Genomic DNA, 19,676 nt, shown 5'->3' on the forward strand with positions numbered 1-19,676 from the left:
TCTCGAGACTAAAGTGTCACCAGCAGATTTACAACTCAAATAACCGGCGTCCCTCATCTTCCATTTTGTTGGATTTGGAGTAGAGATGAGTTAAAGCAAAGGTCAAGAAATATTTCATCAAAGCAGCATTTAAAATTATTTATGTGTGTGTGTCCACTGACAAATAAAGATTTATGAGTGAATGCACAGAGTTGCCAACGGACACTTGCCAGACCGGAAGTGTCCTTAACGGATGCGTATGCTCACATGCAGGCTCATAAATATAAACAAACGATTGAGGTTAGGTTGAAAAATAGTAATAAATATTATTTAAACTACATACGTGTTTATATGTTTGATTGCTCTGATTTAAAACCATTCCTTTTTGTAGTAATATATATAATAGTAAAAAATTGATTAATTACTCCAGAAATCTTAACCATCTAATTTTGGTCAAAATCTATAATTGATCCATATAAAACCATATTAACACAACATTCTCCTCTAGAGAGGAATGGGCTAAAGTCAAGGTGTACAAGTGTTCACTGATAAGTACCTATATGGATGCATTCAAACCAGACAAACGAGTAGAATGTAGTACCTTTTAAAAAAATAAAAATAATAATACCAGAATCGCCTTTCGGCTACCGGAACACTGCAGTGTCTTCCAAGCAGAGATTACTGCAATAAAAGAAAACCTTCTCGTGCAGTCAAAAAGAGTGTTAACAACAAGAAATATGTTTATATATTTACAGATAGCCAAACGGCTTTAAAATCACTTAAATTTCATAGGATCACATCGAAAATAGCAGATATAGGTGAGCATACAAACGTGGCCGGAGTGGAATAGGAGCCGCGCAAGGACTGACATAAGGACCCTAGTAGGATTGTTAACAGTTCACTATCTCATTGGGAGACACGTCGGCAGAGAGGGGATACCTTACAATGATTACTGCTGAAACTGCCAAGAAGTGGAAGAAAAAGAGACTATAGCACATCGTTTATGCGGGTTTATTTATGTGGTTTCCTCGACATTGTGGCAGAAGTTGCACTTATAAAACTTGAATTATTTAATTATTGAATTATTTAAATTTATCAAGAGCACATAGTTGTTCAGAGAGAATATAATAGTGTGAGGGGTTTACAGTCTCAATGGACCTCCCAAAGGACTAGGTGTGTTGACAGACGTCCACTAAACTTGACTTAATCGTTTGTTTGCTAACAGATTATATTAGATTGGCTGGTCCGCTTTTTTGCTTTTTATTCAATGACGGCAACTTCATAATATCACCTGGTAGAAGCCCCCCTCCCTATTTGTGAAGAACTTGGACAGCCACTTTTCACAAGCCTCTTTTGAGTTCAACTTTACACAATGGACAGGAACAGGTGGTAATCACTTGGCACTACGTCTGGGCTATATTGGATGCGATAAAACCCCCCATCCGAGCTCCCGTAGCTTCTGACCAGTCTTCAACGAAGTGTGTGGTCTGGCGTTGTCCTGGTGGAACACTACACCCTCCCTGTTCGCCTATTCTGGACGCTTCTTGTCTATCGCCTGTTTCAAGCGGTCCAGTTGTTCGCAGTAGATGGTAGAATTAAGCGTCTGGCCATATGGAAGCAGCTCATAGTGAATGATTCCCTTCGATCCCACCAAACACAAAAAGCAAAACCTTCCTGGTCGTCAATCCCGGCTTGGCCACTGTTTGGGACGATTCACCGTTTTCGTTTGATATTGTCGTACATATGTGAACCATTTTTCGTCGCCAGTTACCATCCGCTTCAAAAATGGGTCGAGTTCGTTCCGTGTCAGCAGAATATCGCAGACGTTGATTCGGTCCAGAAGGTTGTTTTGCGTCAAAGCGGCTCAATCAAGCTTTTTTGTGTATCCAGGCTTCTGCAGATGGTATGGTATTCCGCCGGCTGGCTTATCCATGGTGTTGTTTTCACCCACTCTGAATCGACAAAACCATTCCTCCGCAGTTCGAAGTGATAGAGCACCATCCCCCAAAAAACACTTTTAATCTCACGGAACGTTTCTCTAGCGGATTTGCCTTTAACGAAGGAAAACTCTAAAATAGCGCGAATTTCGGCGTTAGTGAACTCAATGTTTACACCTCTATAACTGTTTAACGCATGCATAGCGTCGTTTTGTAGGTTATGTCAAGACCTTTCAAAGATGTATGGTATTGACAGATACGAGCTCTGTAGCGCTTTATACATAGCCGCGAAATTCAAAAGACAAAAAGGCGGAAGGGAAGTGTCCAACCATGTTCCATCTCTTACCAGTTTAGAGAAGTGGATGCTCTTTCAAGGTCGTTGAAGCCATGGTCATCAGTAGATGTCTCTTTTAAAAATTTTGTATTTGTTTAGATGGTTTCGTTAATCAAATTATTTTCACAAACATACGACTTAAATTATACAAAAAATAATCGACCGTCGTAAAACTTTCCAAACTAGTTCGGTTACGTGCTTTTCGAATGGGCATGCGTAGCGGAATAAATACGATCCCTTTTCCTCTCCGGTTTCTATAGACGTGAACTCTTCATATTTCTGAAGGTTTATAGATAAAAGACTTATAAATGTGTATTGGAAGAAGATAAAAAAGTAATGTTTTATGTTAGAAAGATTACATTCATCTATTGACTTTGTGTTGCAAGGTAATTTGTGAAATAGTCTAATCTATCAACGGAAGATTGTGTACAAGGGTAAATCGACTAAGTTTAAAGCCCAGTAACATCCTTATAAGGAAAAGGGAGACACAAATTACTAGGATTTTTACTCATAGAAAAGTGTTCGGCTGTTATAACAATAACAATATTAATAAAAACAACAAAATACAAGAACAAACATATTAAAGTGCGGCTATAACAATAGCAAACACGCACACATAAATGTAGTGGAATACTGTCATTGCTGAACTCTGCTCCACCCTGTTGTGCTGTCAGGTTGATTATTAGAATTGGCCATAATCTCTTAGTGTCCGCCATGCCAGTACACCAGCGTGTCATATTGTTAATTTATGCCAGCCGGAGGGGTATACTGTACGTACATACATATGAATATACGTATTAACATACATATATATATATATATACATATATTTAGAAATATATAGTACATCCTTAGTACCGCTATTTCGGCTAACATTGCTTGCTTGCTGTATTTGTAAAGGATTTCCCTACAACAGCAGCAGCAACAACGTATTAACATAATCTCGCTTCCCTATTGCCTTTACCGACGCACAATATAGCCGCTGGCTATAGCTGTTATATAAGTGGGTATATACATACATATGTATGTTGTTGTTGTTATCATCGCTTAGCATTAACATACCGTGCACTTTGTGTCACTGCTCAACTTCCTTACAGTTTATTTTCTCCTCTTGGCTCTACAGTTTGCACTTCCTTTTCATTCTTTATCCAGCCAACTACTCCTTAAGCCACTAGCCGTCTTCACATCCGCCGCCTTTTGCCTTTTCTTCGTTCGCTTCATGGGACACCGTGATTTTCTTAACCACGTTCTATGTCCCATGGCTTAAGTTGTTGTACGTAAGAATGAAATGCTGTATGGCAGCATAAATAGTAACGGTAAGTTCAAATTCTCGATGCTTAGTGCACGTCCTGCCGGCTGTGAGGTCGTTTTGCTCCTGCTTCGTTTTTATTATTTTTCGTAGTTGGCCGCGAGTCAGGACATTCAGGCAAATCGAATTCGAAATCATTTTGAGAAGTGTAGAAGTGTTGACCCTGCGCAGTAGAAGTTGCGCTCAGAGCGGAAGTGAAATGGTTTGTCATTGGAAATGTAGAATGATGCCATATTGTTATTTTTTTTAATTAATAAGGCGTTGGATATTTTTAACTCAAATTGAAAAAGAATTACTTAAATAGAACTTAAAATTGAATAGTCTCAATAACAGAACTAAATTATGTTATACTCAAATGATATTTCTAACATTTATGGAGGTATTTCAAAATGCAGGATTGAGTAAATTCTGCACTAAAGCTTAATTCATTCACTTCAAATCCAAGCACGTCTAATCGACGTCCTTGTGATAATATTAAAGATATACTGGATGAATCGTCTCAACACGTTCCTCTGAAAATAGAAATAAAAGGCCTCAGTGGATTTATTAGGCGCTTTATCTATACATGAAATCAAACTTTAAGGAAAATTCTGCCTTCACAGAGGACTTGGCTTTATCAGTCCAATCTTGGGGTTCAGTCTTAACCTAGCCAAAAATTAATCACTGAAGTTGAGATTTCCACATTGGGTCAACAGCTACTTTTTCGAAATATCATCTAATTACAGTTTTGGGTTCAGGAAAATTAATGAAATTATCGTAATTTTCCGGCTTTCAAGTTTACAAGAAAGTTGGATTAAAAATGAAATTTTAGATAAGCTTCTCTAAATATTGCAGGATATACCATTTGATGAACTGAAAATCAATAGAAAATGACTTGGAATACGCTTGAAAATCTTTAATAGACTATCGATTGGTAATTTGTAAATTGATTTGTTGGAATAAATGATGTTATAAAATACTTTTATTTGAATTCAAATTATATCAGATCTAAATTCAAATAATCTGGCAGCACGAATTTGTACTACAAATACACTTTACTCTCACATAATTAAGGAGGCGCTCTCAATGACTTCCAATCTTTTATTGGTACAAATGTGCTCTCGCAGACACTGATGGTAGCTCAAACGCACCACTATGGGTGTTGCTTCACGCAGCGCTGTGCTGTGTTCCCCAAATGTCCTGGCGTTATAACGGCAGAGGCAGTAGCAGCAGCAGTATAAGACAATTGGTACGAGTGTATATTCGTAGCGCTCAGCTGTTTCTAGATGCTGACTTCTGAGCTGGCGGCAGCAGCGGTTACGCTACGCCGCTGAGAGCGATGCCTGCCGTTGGTGCTCCAGCAACACAAAAACACGGCCAGAAATACCGTGGGAACACAGTTAAAAATGGTCCATCGTGGCGACAGCATCCCGGGCAATTGGCAAAGCGGAATACTGTTGTTACCACCGCCGTTTGTATGGACCTCTGCACTGGAATTCAAATTGAAACTGAAACTGTCTTCGATTGTGGTGCAAGCACCGCAGATTTGGTGGAGGCTGCTTGAAGCTGCACAAGTTGAAGTGCATTTTCAGTGAACACAGCAGCAACTAACGGAACTTAATCGACTGTGGCGCAGTGAAGTGGAGTGGCAGTGAAAGGGTTAAGAGTGAAGTGCGATAAACGGAAGTGAAGTTGAAAGAGAGTTGCGGAAAAACGACGAGTAGTTCAGTGCGAAACAGTGAAGTGAACGAAAGAATTTTGAATTTCAAAAAGGAAGTGAGCAGAAAATAGGAAATAAAGGAGAACTTAAATAAAACGGAATATGAAAAACAAAAAGTAACAAATTGTATAATAAAAGGTGATTACTGCTTCGTATGAATATATATTTATATATATATATCTATATATGTAATTACTTCTCTCCCTCCATCTTTCAAATGAAAACAGTTACATAATAATAAAAGCAGAAAAATCGCGTGCTTTGCTTGGTTGTTGGTGGTTTTGTGTGCGTTTGGGTTTCTGCTGTTTTTGGTGTTAGTATTTTTGTTGGTGTTTGTGTTTGTGTTACACGTGTAATGGCAACTCACTGTGGCGGTCCAAATGCGGACTCAGCTCTGTTGGCCGTGTTCTGGTATTTTAATTAGAGGCAAAATTACAGATACAAAAAACGACAACAAGAACAAGAACATAATCTAAAACCTAACAAGGCAATAGAAAATCACTGAAAGGCGCGCTGCGAACTCTCAAATCTCTAGGATACCAGATGAAGGCTTAGCTATGCCTAGTTGATGCAGTAGAACACGAAAAAGGTTAACGAGCTTTTGATTTTGTAATGAGCTGCACAAAAAAGCGGAAAATATATATTTAGTTCAAAAGTTTATTACAAAAATAACAAAAATACGAGCGACCAAAACTTCTGGCGCCAATAACAAAAAATGGTACGGCAACTTTGAGACTGAAAGCAATTATTTTTTAAGCGCAAAGTGTATCAACGGTAGTGAGTAAACAAAAAAAACTTGAAACTGCAAACTCAACTATTACGTGGGCGTAATGTTGGGAGTTCGCTTCTATCTAAGTTGAAATACTGTGAGTGATTTGCTAAAATATAAATGTAGATAATATATTAGGTTATAGAAGAGGTTTTAGATAGCTAAAGAAGTAAGTACTTTAGCAGCTGCACTCGAAGGAAAGGAGTGGTTCTGCTATTTGGTTGGTACTATCCCGCTGCTTTCACAAAGAAAATAGATTTGCCTACTTGCGCCATATGAAGTTCAGAAGAATTTGGAATCGTAATCACAACTAATGCTGACATTACTTTCAATAAAGTCATAGAATTCGTTATTGTCTACAGAGATCCTTTCTGATCACTTTCTCGAATTTCATAAAAAAACAAGATACCGATACCGACGGGGTAACTTTGATTCGAGTTTGTGTTGGTTTAAATGGTCACTATGTGTATTTTATTCATCGATCCCATCAATATATAACAGTTGTTTATTTAGATGTGTGGCAATACTTTTTTCGAAGTTGGTTACTGAAGATGCCAGGATTCTCATGTTTTATATTACTACCAGCAGCTACATCGTCATGTGGTGAACCTCTGATGCATCTTCGAATACGCCAAGTCAATAAAACTAAACCATACATAATGATAAGAATATGAAAACAGTTCTCAAGATCTTACTTAAGGAGTTATACGTAGTTGGAAAGCGAAAACGTGGTTCTACCTGGGGAATATATCAAGGAAGATTTGGTTAAAATTTTGAACCCATCGGTTGAGCCATTTCTGAGGAATACTCATCGACTTTGAAAATACAGATTTTGAAAGTAAACTTGTGAAATTGCTATGATCAATATTTGAGAGAGAAAAGCCTAAAAATGGCACTTTCTGTAACTTATCAACTCGCTTGAAATAATATTCTTAACCTCCATTTTCAACATGAAATTTGATATCTCCAAGAGATAGAATGGTAACAAATTTAAGTTTTGGAGACGGCCTAAATCCAAAGAGTTCACACATTTCTGTTGTAATAAAAGGTAATTTTCGAAGTATTTAAGACAGGTCGTTTGTTGATTATTAAAGCGTCCGAATAATTAAACCATACATAGTAATCTATAATCTATCAATATCATTCTTACTTTCCAAACCAATATTCCACACCAAAATTGTTTCTCTGATCTCTATGATCGCTTCTGATCTAATATAGAATCCTTATAGAATTTTGCATCTTTAGAGCACCTTGAAGATACTAATATACATGAACAGGTTCTGAGTTTTTGAATCTTCGAAGAATCTTCCCATAGCCTCGGCACAATTTAAGGGTTCCGAAGAAAGTAATTTCTAGTATAAAAATTTGGACCTGTGATTTCAAAAAATGTCACGAATTGAGGTTAGCGGGTATAGCCTAACGTTACCTGTTGTTTTGCCTCTATATACAAAAAATATCTATATAATATCTAACTACAAGCCCTATCTAAAAGGGCTGTTTCAGATATTGTATTCGGATGTACTCGTCGGAAGCCCATAAAACTGTACAATACTCGAATACTGAACTAAACTTAATTTTCCCGGCAGATTAAATCATAATTAAAAACGTGTATTCTTCGATTTTCAAAGTTAGCCTTCAAAATAGAAATATTTATCTTCGAAGTTCGAAAAAAGGCTGATAATAAAAATTTATATTAATTACATTTCTTCTTAATTCAATGGTATATAAAATGTTCTTGTCAAGCTTTTATGACAGATGTTATCAGGGGTCAGAGTTGGGTGTTCGAAAATAATGAAAACTTTATATTACGAAAAATACTGGTCCAATTTTTGAAAAATTTTGCATGGTACTGACTGTGATTAAGCAACCTTTCTCCTGATATACCTATTTATTTAATTTTGGTGTAAGGCTTCCAGGACACTTACATGAAAAATTATATATATATTTGACATATATTTATCATAATACATTTTCAAAAATTGTGTCAGTATTTTTTTAAATATATAAATTTTTCTCAAAGATTCAACTTCGACCGCTTATATCAAGTGTGAAATAAGCTTGATCGAAAAATGTTGTACACCATTTGAATAATAAAGAAGAAATTTATTATGCCCATAATGTTCACGTTTTGGTAGCTTATACGAGTGTACTATAATGCAATCGAAAAGTAATCGAAAGTTCAATTTTGGAGGCTAACTTCGAAAAGTGGAGAACATACTTTATTTACTTCTGACTCAATCTCCCGGAAACAAAATTATTTGGTCCAATACATAAAAAAGAGTCGATTTTGCCCTATAGTGTAAAGAGAGTATACGACATTGTGAACAATCATTAGCGCATGTTCTGTTCCAAGTTCTGATTTCAAATTAGGCAGCTAGTAATAAAAATTTAAATGGAGTTGGAGTTTATTTCATTTAACTGATTGTGCACACAACCGGTCTACTAAATCCAAGTACCAACTAATATAGAACTCAAACTTTAATCCTTTATAAACTGCGAACCAATAACAAAGTTCGAAGCTATCGGAAATCCCATCGAATAAGTTTATTAGCACTTAATATCTAATTTAGTTGTTTCTTGAAGAAATTCCCGCTTATTTACATATATATAGGACACATTAGCATTTTTACAATGCCATTATGTTGATGGCTTTGAAATCATTACCCATACCCAGTTATTGCAGCTTGCTAGCATACAGCTGACAAGCCGCTCACTAAGTTATTTCACTGCCTACCCCTCCGCCGCAACGCAGACATGTCCCGATATGCGAGAATATATAGCCATCATATACTTGGTTGTATACAGTTGTTTCTGTCATAGCGGTTTCTTCTATTTAGCACAACATGTTGCTAATGTTGTTGTTATTGTTTACCATTAAAAAGCACCAAACAACAAATTGTCGCATATAAAGTCAAACAGAACGAGTGGAGAAAGCGCTACATGCATATACATGTGAGTATATATATACGTGTCATGAATGTGCGCGTGTTTATTTTTATAAGTGCTTGCGCCTCTGTGTGTGTGCACTCGCAGGCTTTTAACCGCACATTTGACAAACATAGACAGACATTTCTCAAAGTTGTCACCGCTGCAGCGCGTCAGCCTGTGGCTAAATGTTGTAGCTGTTGTTGTCATTTATAGCTGTAACTGTAAACGTTCTAACGACGGTAATACTCGTACCGCAATAAGATGAAAAACAAAAACAATAACACCAACACAAACACCATTGCAGCAAGCAGCAAAGCAATCAACAGCGACGCCTTCGTCAACGCCAAGGCGTGAATGGAACACGCCACTTCGCACCCGCCCCCGCGCGCACCCTCGCTCTCGTTCAACCGAAAGCCGCCAGCAATTGTTGTCGACGCTACGCAGCGGAGGAGGAGGTAGTGAAGTTGCTGCGCTAACAACAACCGTTAGCAAACAGTGTCATGTCAGCAACGGAGACGATGTCGTGGGCGGGGTGTAAGAGAGGGGGAATATGGGCGACGATGATAGTGACGATTATTATCCTCCGCAACTGTTGTCACATTAAACGCAACTCGTCAAGTCTGCCGAGCTTGTTTGGTCGACGCCTCGTCAATTCAGCGCGTTTTAGCACTCAGCTCTCTTACAGTTATGTGCGCACTTTTTCCTCGCTTTTTGGCCCTTTTTCTTACTTTGGCACTACTCCTCTATGCATTGGCGGAATTTTAAAATGTCATTTGGCGTTGACGCTAGCACATGGCGTTCGTGTTGGCATATATTACCGCAATTTCAGACGCTTTTAAACTTTGCTTTAATGTACCGGCACATGTGCTCGCACAAACAATGCACAGGCAGCGTTTCCCAACAACAACAAGCTGGGCATTTTAATTGTACCAGCTTGCAATGTGTACGCGCATTGTTGTTATACTGGGGAACGGAGCGCGTGGCTGCTTAATCCCTAACATCCTGTCACGCCAACGCGAGTCCTGTTTAACCTTTTCGGTTCAAATTCTATTCTAACAAATAGCGCGCGTAATTGATGATGTACATGGGAAGGCACGCAAGCCATATACCCTTCACGAGTTGGAGGTATTATTTTTTGACGCAACAATTTTGTGTTTTGATACTTTTATGTAAAAGGATAGCATTTGAATGTTACGTATACGACGCGTATTGCTCTATATTAATTTGTAGTCACTCTCAAAAACAAGTGAGAGCACATTAAATATTAACTTCAGATTCAATAATATCTAAAGAACTAAATAAACTGAATTTTTGTTTTATAAAATTTTGAAATACAATAATTTTCCAATTTTTGAAAGGAGTACATGTGGTATGAGCAACTTTATTATAATATATTCTATAGGAACTAGTTTTGATTATAAGAATTGATTCATAATACCAAATGTTGTTTTTTACGATTGGACTTTCTAAACTCGTGAAATTTCAATTTAAAATTTCCCCTTTTTTGTTGATCATACCAACTACATATGTACATATATAAAATTAATATATCTTATTTCATGATATTTCATTGACTGTTGGACAAAAATGAGTTATACACAGTTTTAAATCTCTCAGAGATTAGTTATAAGGCAATGCTAACAAAAAGTAGTTAGGGACTATAAAATTCAAATTAATTTTCTTTAAAATCATTTAACCCTGCATAACCAATGTTTAGTCTTTTCGATTACAATTGATATATTTTTTGCTACATATTGTTTGTTCTGCTGTACGATCATTATATGTTCGCCTAACTTGAGAACTAGTTTTTTTTTATTTCAACAGAAAACTTAAAGGAGTATAATTTTTAACTAATTTTATAATATTTTAGTGAGTAACGAATCGAACTTATAACATTAGCTATGCCAAGAGACTGATCTGTCAAAAATTACATACATAAATTTGGTCGCACTGAATCAATTGCTTTTGGATACACTGAGCCTTCAGTCACATTTGACAGATTTAATAATTCAGATTTCTTGAATTTAATGTCTGCTCATGATAGCAGAAAAATATGAAGCGTTCGTGGTGTTTGCAACATGGGCATAGAACAACGAGATTTCCAATACCAGACTTCTTCGTGGTAACGGAAAAAGACGGAAACGAGAACGAGATAGTCTAGCTCAAAAATATTACGATTTCGAACATTCCAGCCCGGTAAAAATGATTTAGCTGATAACCGTGCGAATTTGAAGACATGGATGGGTATTGAATTTATAGGAGAAGCTTTACGTTGTAAAATATATAATTGTAATTGGAAGGTTTTTCTATCAAGATGTGACTGCTGCTCAAAAACGTCTTACAAATATTTGATGAAAATTTCAACTAGTTGAAATGATAGTTCATGGAAATTAAATATATTATTTCAGATGACCTCTCAAGGAGATTGGCTGATATGTCTATTATGAAATCTAATATCTAATAATAAATATTTTCGATTCTCCTCGTTATGTCTCATATTTTGATTCTTCATTTAAACTTCAATATTTGAGGTTAAGTTCACAATCCTGCTATCAACATCTTTTATTGAAACTGCGTTATGCAAACTTAACTAAAAATTTTAAATAATTAAAAAATATTTGTCTTCTATTTTCTATTCAAATTGCAAATGTTTGTACTTGTCTATCAAAAAGGAATAAAGCAAACCAAAATGCATAGAATCCTTTGTTCTCCCTTGCGCTCTCAGCTGTCAAATCCATAAATTTACCGTCATATTGACGATTCATATATTTGACAAGTCAAATGCTCTAATTCGAGTGTCATTTTGATCGAATAAACCGATAAATTTATGTACATATGTATGTACGTATTTATGTGTTTGCAATTGTCGACGAATGCATATTACACCACGTGACAACCGGTTTTCAACAAACCATCAAATTTACACTGACACAAATACCGTCAGGCAAAGAAAATCGACACAGATTTTCAACATGCTCAGCATGTTTGAGATGGTGTTAAAGGCATGCGACTCGTGCAAAAGCGTGATAAGCACAATTCTTACGCAAATAGGTCACCAGGCAAGGTTAGACAGAGCGGCAGAGCGGCAGAGCGTCTTAACTCGCATAATGAAAACATAAATCGCGCATAATGATGAAACATTTTGACGGAATTTAATTTATGTGCTAACCAAGCTAACAAAAACGCACTTAAGAAAGCACGAAAACACACACAAACAACCATGCAGATAAAGAAAAGATTTCTGCGGAATAAAAGAAAATGTGAGAAATCTGCTGCATAAACGTTGGGTTTGGCACGTGCAGTAACTTTTTAGGCAACCACCCCAAAAGTAGGCTAATGAAACAAAATACGTAAGGCGGTGTAAATAAAAGGGAAGGACCAAACAATTACCGTTAAGTAGGCGTTTAGCAGATATCTCTTTTATGTTTCGAGTATTTTAATCGCATTAACTTTGACAATCTTGATTACATCACCAACAAGCGCGTTTCACGCCGCTTAGATAATTTCGGAATTGAGCAGCTGAGCGTTGCGTACGTTGCAGAAAAAAGGGTATTGTAACCAAAATTGTACGCGCTTAAAAGTGTCCTAAGCAAGTTTGTAAGCAAGAAAAATTACGTAATTAGGGATAACGGTACTTTTAATTACTGATTAAAAATGGTTTGAAGTGTCAGTGAGTGAGTCATATCATCTGTGGAAATCGCGGAAAATTATTGAAGCAGTGACTCTTTTTGCTTTCCCAATACTTGCTGTTATTATTAAGGTTATTACAGATATTCCCAGTGTTCCAATTGTGGTGACTTTTAAGTGTTCTATTTGTCTATCTGTTTTAATTGAGCGCTTTCGCGGGCTTGTTCTTCCAGTATCTTAATACATATGTACATGTTCATATATGCATATAATCATATATGTATACGTAGCATAATTCATTTGTCCTGCTAAATTTTTACGCAAACATTAATTTTTATCGAGCAGCGATTATTAGCCTTTGTGTGCTTACGCCAAAAACTTAACATATATAAATGCAATAAAAACACTAACAGTTGTTAGTTATAGCATATTCTTTATAGGCCGTAAAGGAATATTTATTATGCAGGCAATTATACATATCTACGTAAATACATAAGTAAAATTATTGAAAATATGAAGAAAAAAATTAAAATATTTGTAAATGCAATTTTACAACTATTTCTGTCCCTAGTTACAACGATGTATGTATAGCGAAGAAGTGGGACTAGATCCTGGCATTTATCTGTTTATTCTTTCTATTTTGTTACAATTACAACTATAGCAATTGGTTATAATTGAAAATTCAGGTGTTTTCTTCCATAAAAAAAGTCTTAGATATCATTACAATAAGCCACTTGAAATTTCATATTCTCATAGAAATATAGAGATTCACGTATACGTCAGATATTCCGAAAATAACATGTAATACTCCAGCGATCACTACGAAATTTACTCGTATATTTATTAATGGAGGTTTGAGGATGGTCTCAGCTGAAGACTGGTTAGAGAAATTTAAATAAAATGATTGATATATCAAATATGAACGACTCAGACCACATACTACGACAAAGAACATTTCAACAAATCCACAATTTCATAGTTAACCTATCATTTAGTGTGATAGATCGTATTTGGAAATAAAGTTTGTACTTTTGGCTATAATAATTACTTCAGATTTCAGTAATTTTCGGCAGTTTTAGAGCTGCCCGTTAAAATATGGTAATAAATAGGCAACAGCTATGAGCAGAGTTAGGACATTAAGCCACCATATTATTTTAAACTTGTGCAAATCTCATCTCAACTTCGATGAAACAGCCAGTTCTTGTTTTTTCAAAGGTAAGGTTTAATTCAATTAAGTTTCAAGAGTTAAATATTGGATTCGATTTAGTCTGAGACAATAAGTGATACGGGCGCCTTTTCGCTCTGTATAAACTAATTTATCTGTAGAGGAGTTACCAGAACACCTAAGAGAACCAGTTTCAGAGAGTGTGAGTTAAAGTTAAATAAACGTAATCCGGATTCGCATACGTACAAATAATGTCAGCTCAGTATACCACAAAAACTGTAAGGAGAGTGTTGAGTCGAGCGATCACAGCAATAATAACAGCAAAAGCAATGAGAACAATAACAACAAAAACGTCTGTAACAACAACAAACAAAACATTAACCACAACAACCAATCAACGCATGAATGAAAGCAACTTGATTGCAATTACTTCAAAGAACAGTTATTTCAAATTTCTCATAAAAATAAATATTTGAATTTATAAATAGAAAATTGGGTTTGGAAAAGTCATATGGAAAATAAATTTTAAATTGAATTCTCATTAAGATTACAACAAAAGTGAAGGAATCAAGAGATATACTAGACACAGAGTAGAATTCTACGAATAACGCAAAGAGATATTCAGATGAAAAAATAACACAACAACCACAACAACATAAAGAACAAAAGTTTTTTTTCACACCTAAAGCAACAACAACAGATTTCACCACCGCAACCAGCCGTCACATCATTTCCTCGCCGAGTCAAGTGGTCACGAGCTGAAGGCAACACATTGAGTTCCGGCAACAATTTCGCACCTACGTTGCGGTTGTGGGCGTTCGGCTGTAATTACAACAATTGCCAAGCCTTGAGATGAGCAACTGATTTCCTAGCGACGAAGTTCATATCGTGGTTGCGAGTGTGTGGGTGATAACGGCAATTGCTGTCAGGCAAAAAAACACCAGCAACGCATCAATTACAAACGGAATTCCACAAAAACAAAAACAAAAACAACAACAATATAACTGTGTATAAATAATTACGGTAACGCTTGTGCCACGAAAAACCGTTAGTTACAGTTATTAACCGTGTCTATGCGAGTGTGTAGACGTGGCCTTTCGACCTTTTGTATAATATCAAACTCTCATATTACTTAAACAAGCACCAAAATTATCATGTTACTCAGCGCGTATGAACTTTATTGCTTAATTACAACAACAAAAAGGTGTATGTGTATATTGCCAGCGGGTGGCGGAGTGTACTACTAAGTAATTGTAGAAAAAATCTTTCTACGCCTTCGGAGCTACGTTGCGCGTTCCAGATTCGGTTCGATATTTGGCTTCGGTTTCGACTTCGGTTTCGGTTCGTGCTTCGTTCCTTTTTGACTATTAACTTTCCGTTCTGTCTTAATTGACTTTTTCCTCCATTGTGGTATTATATGCAAGTTTCCCTCAAGGCAGCTCCCACGTAGAGCTCGTTAACGCCTGAAGTTTTATTGATGAGTTCAACGACACGGGTGTTGTAAAAACAACTCGGCTTAAGCCGCAAAAAAGCAATTGTTGCAAGCGCAGCAAAGTGACAGCAAATTCTGGAAACTTGTGTGGGTGTTAGTGTATTTAAATATAAGTGATGAAATAATCTTTTACATAGAAGAGGCTACGAAGCACTTAAGAGGATATCGCATGGGGAAAATACTAAGGTTAGTATGATTTATGATTCTTTACTTGTGAACAGTTGATATTTTTCTACACTAATGCGTGTGTATATTAGGGTGATACTTAAGACTCGAAAATGCTATTTTTCGGGCTTTATATGTAAACCCAAATTCTCTGATTATTTTAATACATCCAGACTAAACGAGGATGCTGTGCAGCACTTCTAAACCATTCCTCTTGATACCAAAATATTATTAATTAATTATTACTTCTTTAACTTGATGCTGGAAAAAATTATACGAGCTGCAGAGCTAAATAGGGAAGGTACAATCTTCTATAAGAGTGTACAGCTGCTGGCGTACGCCGATGATATTGATATCATCGGATGCAACAACCGCGCCGTTTTTTCTGCTTTTTCCCGCATGGATAAGGCGGCGAAGCGAAAGGTTCTGGAGGTGAATGAGGACAAGACGAAATATCTCCTGTCATCAAGCAAACAGTCGGCGCACTCGCGTCTTGGCTCCCACGTCACTGTTGACAGACCTAACTTCGAAGTCGTAGATAATTTCATATACCTGGGAATCAGTATCAACAACACCAACAATGTCAGCCTCGAAATCCAGCGCAGAATCACTCTTGCCAACAGGTGCTACTTTGGACTAAGTAGGCAATTGAAAAGTAAAATCCTCTTTCGACGAACCAAAATCAAACTCTACAAGTCTCTCATTATTTCCGTCCTGCTTTACGGTGCAGAAGCTTGGGCGACGTCAACATCAGAGTTTTCGAGAGGATAATTTTGCGCAGAATTTATGGTCCTCAGAACATTGGCAACGGCGAATACCGCAGACGATGGAACGATGAGCTGTATGAGTTATACGACGACATTGACATAGTTCAGCGAATAAAATGACAGCGGCTACGCTGGCTAGGTCATGTTGTCTGAATGGATGAAAGTGCTCCAGCTCTGAAAGTGTTCGATGCAGTACCCGCCGGAGGAAGCCGAGGAAGGGGAAGGCCTCCACTCCGTTGGAGGGACCAGGTTGAGAGCGACCTGATTACACTTGGAATCTCCAACTGGCGCCGAACTGCGAAGGAAAGAGAGGAGTGGCGCGTTCTCATCGATTCGTCTATAACCGGCTAAACGGTTCAACGCCAATCACACATTAATCTGATTACAATATGAAAGTAAAAAACATATTTGTTTAAAAATTATCCATTCATTTTTAGTTCACCCTAATGCAAATGTAACTTTCGATTTGTTAATCATTTATTCTTCATTAATTGCGTTTTATACAGCTCACCCTAGAAGTTTTCATTATCTGACGTTTCTAACAAAACAATTGACAGCGGCATACGTAACTGAAGCGAATTGAAGTGAAGAAGCGAATTTTTCTATTTTTCAAAGATATATTGGAAAAAGCATTTGAATTTGGTTTTTATTATTTTAATATGTCAGCAACAGAAGATAGTATACAGGAGCAATTTGGTGTATTCAAATTTATTCGTATTTATCGAAGTTGTTGTTGCTGTTAATATTGCGCTTAGCTTCAAGAAGTAAATAAACATTCATTAGCCGACTTAAGAACTTTATTATTGAGTCCAAGCGCATGATAAGCAACATAAGGGTCTTAGGAGATCGTTAGGAGTTTTTCTGGGTATCACAATGGACAGTCGAATCTGTCTCTGTGAGATTCTCTGCATTTGCGGAGATCTACCCCTTAACTTAACCTAACCTAACCTAATGTTCAAACTCATTATATCTGGGCTAAGAAAGCTTGGAAAGAAGAATAAGCCAACGTTATTTCAATCTTTGTACTGTTCACTAGAGGAGACATTATAAGTTTGTGTTCTAAATATAATGGCTGTAATGTAAAATAACTGTATTAAATTTGGTGATAATTTGCTTTGTACCTACATGATTTTTATACTCTCGCAACCTGTTGCACAGAGTATAATAGTTTTGTTCACATAACGGTTGTTTGTGTCACCAAGAAATATAAGAGTTAGATATGGGGTTATATATACATAAATGATCAGGATGACGAGTAGATTTGAAATCCGGATGTCTGTCCGTCTGTCCGTCTGTCCGTGCAAGCGATAACTTGAGTAAAAATTAAGATATCTTAATGAAACTTGGGACACATGTTCCTTGGCACCCTGAGGAGGTTGCTTTCGAAAATGGGCGAAAATCGATCCACTGCCACGCAGTTAAAGTTATGAAAATGAAATTTGGAACATAGGATCCCATTAGAGAGGGGCACATTTGGACCACATTTTTTTTGGAAAAGTGGGCGTGACCCCGCCCCCAAATAGGTTTTTTGTATATAACTCGCAAACCAATAAAGCTATATAAACCAAACTTTCTGCAGTCGTTTATTTTAGCAATTTCCTTATACAGTCCAAAGTAAGTACAAATGAAAGAATTCGGATAATAACCACGCCCACCTCCCATACAACGGTTAGGTTGAAAATTACTAAAAGTGCGTTAACTCACTAACGAAAAACGTAACAAACACCAAATTTTACATAAGAAATAGCAAAAGGAAGCTGCACTGAAATGGAAAATGGACGTGGCGTCGCCCACTTATGGGTTAAAAACTATATCTCAAGAACTATTCGACCGATTTCAATGAAATTCGGTATATAATATTTTCTTGACACCCTGATGACACGGGTGGTATATGGGCGAAATCGGTTCACAACTACATCTACTTCCCATATAACTCAATTTTGAATTCCATCTGATTCGTTCACTTTATAATGTATTCATAAGGAACCAATGAAGCTAGCGGAATAAAACTTTACACAAATACTGTATTTGAGCTGTGACATCACTTGTGGAAAAATTGTCAAAATCGGACCATGACTTTTCAAGGCCCCTGATATCGAACATGAATAACTTAGTGCCTAAGGTTAATTTTTCACCGAAAATATAGGTAAATCCCTCAGATATTTTTATGTAATTCATTCCCTCTGAATTTTTTTCTTATAACAGTTTCTCTCTGTACCTGAAATGGTAAAAATCGGGTCATAACTTCCCCCAGATCCCATATACCTATTTATAAGTAATATTAAATTAAGTGAGCGTATAGTCTTCGATACATTGTATCTTGGTGGTGAAAACGAGTGAAATCGGTTTAGGAATTACCCCATATACTATTTATGATGATTTTCGTTATTCTATTGAACTTTATACCGAATATATGGGTCGACTTGTGTTATCTTTATAAAATTACATCAATAAATTGCGAGAGTATAAAATGTTCGGTTACATCCGTTTTATATGATATTATTCTAATATGTGGAATATAAGAGTTGGATGGGGGAAACTATAACGAAACATCATATTCAGCCTTTTTCCTGTTTTCTTAAATATTTTTACAAAGCCTTACTGAAAGTTTTGACGCTCCGACCTTGACCATGAGGAGTATTTTTACGCATCACCGCCATATGAGTGCAATTACTGTGCTATGTGAGCTATAGGATCTAGTTGTCCGATGTGGTCAATTTTTTTACTATATATTTAAAGTATTTTTCTAGATTTTTGGGAAGTATTTATGGCCGTGCCTTCATACAAGCCGAAACACTGTGCAATCGATTTATTGACAACCAATAAATAAATATTCGTACGTAATGTTTCAATTATAATTGCTTGCGTACTTTCAGAGGAATCAAATTTTTTATTGATATCCCAAGCTTGTGTAGCGTTCCTATTGAAAACCCCCTTTATTAGTTTAACAATTTTAGGTTCAGAGATGTTGTTATATTGTGTTTCCGCTAAAAACCAATTTCGGTTATGAAAATCATTTGGAACATACAAGTTAATTAAAAACACATACATTTTTTGATGAAATTCTTCAAATTCAATTTAACAAACTTTTATCTCACCACCTCATGCATATAGCAGCTACAAGGCATTCCTTTCAGTCGAAATTCGCCGCGATTTCCAAGTACTCAAAACAATGCGGCAAATTAATTCTTCTTCGAGGAAACTGCTACAGTCTATGCTTGTGGTAATAGAACCACGAACTCTTCGATCATGGTTTTAGTTGAAAATTCGCAAACTAAATATTACCTACATACATGAATTAAGTATACATTCAGATATGTTGTGCGTTCTTGTTCGAAAGTTGTTATATAATTGATGGTCTATTTGATAGTATGCAATACAGCTATTTTCAGATAATGAATATTGCAAAATGTTCTATTATTAACCTAAAAAAAGAAAAAAAATTAAGTAATACATTAAAAATTTCTAGAAATGTATAATCTTCTAGAAATAGTGGAATTTAAAA

The 19,676-nt window shown here is 36.3% G+C and overlaps 2 protein-coding genes across 2 annotated transcripts in view; one reads left to right on the forward strand and one right to left on the reverse strand.

Annotated features, from left to right (window-relative positions):
- Positions 1 to 19,676, reverse strand: part of Orco (odorant receptor coreceptor) — an 85,492-nt gene that overhangs the window by 26,068 nt on the left and 39,748 nt on the right. The window lies entirely within an intron of this gene.
- Positions 14,186 to 19,676, forward strand: part of LOC105213126 (ras-like protein family member 10B) — a 124,588-nt gene continuing 119,097 nt past the window's right edge. Inside the window, exon 1 of the mRNA XM_011185695.3 lies at positions 14,186 to 15,425. The gene's annotated coding sequence lies outside the window, so the exon portion shown is untranslated. The remainder of the gene's footprint in view (positions 15,426 to 19,676) is intronic.

This window comes from Zeugodacus cucurbitae, chromosome 2 (assembly GCF_028554725.1).
Source record: "Zeugodacus cucurbitae isolate PBARC_wt_2022May chromosome 2, idZeuCucr1.2, whole genome shotgun sequence".
NCBI classification, from domain to species: Eukaryota; Metazoa; Arthropoda; class Insecta; order Diptera; family Tephritidae; genus Zeugodacus; species Zeugodacus cucurbitae.